Here is a 2,670-nt window from a genome sequence, read left to right as displayed (position 1 = left end):
AGGAGAAGCGCAGATAAAATGAGAACAGGTATCAACGGTGACATGTAAGTAATGTAATCGTCCAAACACTGGGCAATGGGTAACATCCATCTGCCAAAGATCATAGGGTTTAAGACCACGAGGGTTGATACCATAATGAGGCACGGGGAGAAGCTGCGCCCACGTAGAACATGATTTAACAATTTGACGGGCAGCTTCTCGGGTGAGACGGAATTGATAACGAAGAGAGCAAGCAGATTGATGATGCAGGGCATGAGAAGATGTAGCCTTTTGCTCCTGTGAAAGGAAAATTTGCGTGAAAGTATCTGCAGTTTGATTACCATGGGCAAGGGGTCCAGGAAGGGAGGAATGTCCTCGAATATGACAAATGAAACAGGGAAACTGTCGTTTCTGTAAAAGTTGTTGAATATCTGAGAAAAGCTGAGAAATCGTATGATTAGAGGTATGAATTAAAGGAACAGTTTCTAAAACAGCCATAGCTCGAACAACATATTGGCTATCTGTGTAAAGATTAAATGGTTGATTATATAGGGCAAGAGCTTGGCTGACAGCAAACAGTTCTACTTCTTGAGCTGAAACATAAGGGGTGGTCCAGATGAGAGGCTTGGCAGGAGTAAGTAGAACAGCACGTCCATTAGAAGATCCATCTGTGAATAGGGTAAAGGAAGTTGATAAAGGTTCAGAAGTGACAATGTTAGGAAAAATAAATCGTGCAGTATGGGCAAATTGTAAAATTTTATCAGCGGGCAGATGATGAGAGATGGTTCCAGGAAAACCTTCAAAAGCAAGAGCAAAAATGTCATTAAAGTTAAGCAGCCAGTTAAGTTGCTCAGCAGTATAAGGTAAAACAATAACAGTGGGATCATGTCCTAAAACTTAGGGACTCGAACCCTGGACCCTCAGATTAAAAGTCTGATGCTCTACCGACTGAGCTATCCGGCCTCCGCTTGATGTGCTAGATTTCCCCAATCTGCTTTATCAGGGTTTGGTGGCCCCGATTGAACAGTCGCCACCTTAAAATCAGTCGCCACCTTAAGATTAGGTTCTTCATACCGTGCCTTCCAAGTCGGAGGCGGCAGAGCAGTTGGCACTGAAGGCAGAGGGCGAGAAAGATCCTCTGCCGAATGAATGGCTGGCAAACTGCCACGAGTCCCACGTTCCCATTTTTCAAGCTCAGAATTTCCCCTAAGACAATCTCTAACTAATGTCCATAAAGAAAACGCATCAACAGGAGTTTTCTCTGGTCCGTGAGCACGGTAGTGTTCACAAATACGTTCTCCTACCTTTTTCCAAGTTTCCATATTAATAGTACCTTCTTCCGGGAAACAAGGGCAAACTTGTTGAATAAAATCTACAAAACAATGTATTCGATTCTTAGAGGTAGTAATGCCTTGCCCCTTTAATAAGGAGCAGAGGACTTTTTCAAAAAGTCCCTGATCTGATGAATGGGAACTTCCCATAATTATAAACTCTCCAATGCTGCTTCCTGCTACTTTTTATTTTTTAACTTACCCTAGCTTCCTATAGCAGCGGTCCTCTCGCGCTCCCCTATCCTCGCGATTAGGACTCTGCTGGTCCCCCCTGACCCCCTTTCTCCGGGTCTCTGTTATTCCAACCCCCTTTCTCCGGGTCGCTGTTTTTCGGGCGCAACTCTGCCGCCGCCAGCAGCAGCAAGGTGTTCGTGAGGTGAGGCAATGGACTTAACTTAATTAAAATAATGGAGAGGTCCAAGCGCTCCTGGCTGGCAAATGGCAAGTTTATTCAAGGAACTCCTGGCTTATATGCAGAACTACAGTGGCCTGAGAACAATGTTGTTTTACAAAAGTTTGTACATTCCCGAAGGCTATCAAGAGGGCAAGATGTTCTCACATCCTGAGAACATTAGCCCACAGATAGCAGTGTCCTCAAGATTCTCTCTTTCCTGGAACATGACGCACATGCCAAGACCTTGTTCTTTCCTTCAAGGCTGAGAAGGAGAAGGACCGGAAGATGTCAAGATACCCGCCGGCTGAGGGGACCAGAAACCAAGTCCCGCCACCGTTTTCACAATGGGGGCTCTGTCCGTGATCCCCTGCGGCCTGGCGGGCCCCCACACTACAGGGCTACTAAGACAAGACCAAAACTTTTAAAATAAACAGCCTAATCCTGCACCTACTAGAATGGGAGGAAAAAAAAGCAAGACAGCCAAGACCATGTAGGAGGAGGGAAATAAACGACTTCACAGCAGACTGAAACGACAGAGATGAAAAGCACAATTTGAAGGATCAGTAAATCCAGAATCTGTCGGGGACAGGGGTTGCCTTTAAGAAGACCCATTAAAGAAAAGAGAGGACCGATTTAGACACGATCAGAAAAGAGAGCAAAGACACTGAGTATAATGCCAGGGAGATCTAGAAAATTGTAAGGAATTATTTTGAGGATTATATGCCAGGAAATGTCAAAACCTAGGTGAAATGGACATGTTTCCATATAGACATAATCTTCCAACAGTGAATGATGGAGCAGCAGAATGCCTGCACATCAGCATTAGCATGTGATGAAAGTGAGGCAGTGATCAGAAATACCCCAACACGCCAAAGACCTGGAACAGATGGTTTCACAGAAGAATTTTACAAAGAATTTAGGGAAAAGCTAACCTGTGTCCTTCAAAGATTATTCTAAAAAATTAAA

General features: G+C 44.4%; 1 non-coding gene across 1 annotated transcript; it reads right to left on the bottom strand.

The window, feature by feature from the left end:
* Positions 1-865: 865 nt before the first annotated feature.
* On the bottom strand, positions 866-942 carry TRNAK-UUU (transfer RNA lysine (anticodon UUU)). Its single transcript has one exon. It is a non-coding gene; the product is annotated as a tRNA-Lys (tRNA).
* Between the last annotated feature and the right edge of the window lie 1,728 nt (positions 943-2,670).

Source organism: Sturnira hondurensis, unplaced genomic scaffold (genome assembly GCF_014824575.4).
Source record: "Sturnira hondurensis isolate 20B ecotype Veracruz unplaced genomic scaffold, ASM1482457v3 Scaffold0003953, whole genome shotgun sequence".
Taxonomy (NCBI): Eukaryota; Metazoa; Chordata; class Mammalia; order Chiroptera; family Phyllostomidae; genus Sturnira; species Sturnira hondurensis.
This window is presented reverse-complemented; position numbering and strand designations above follow the sequence as displayed.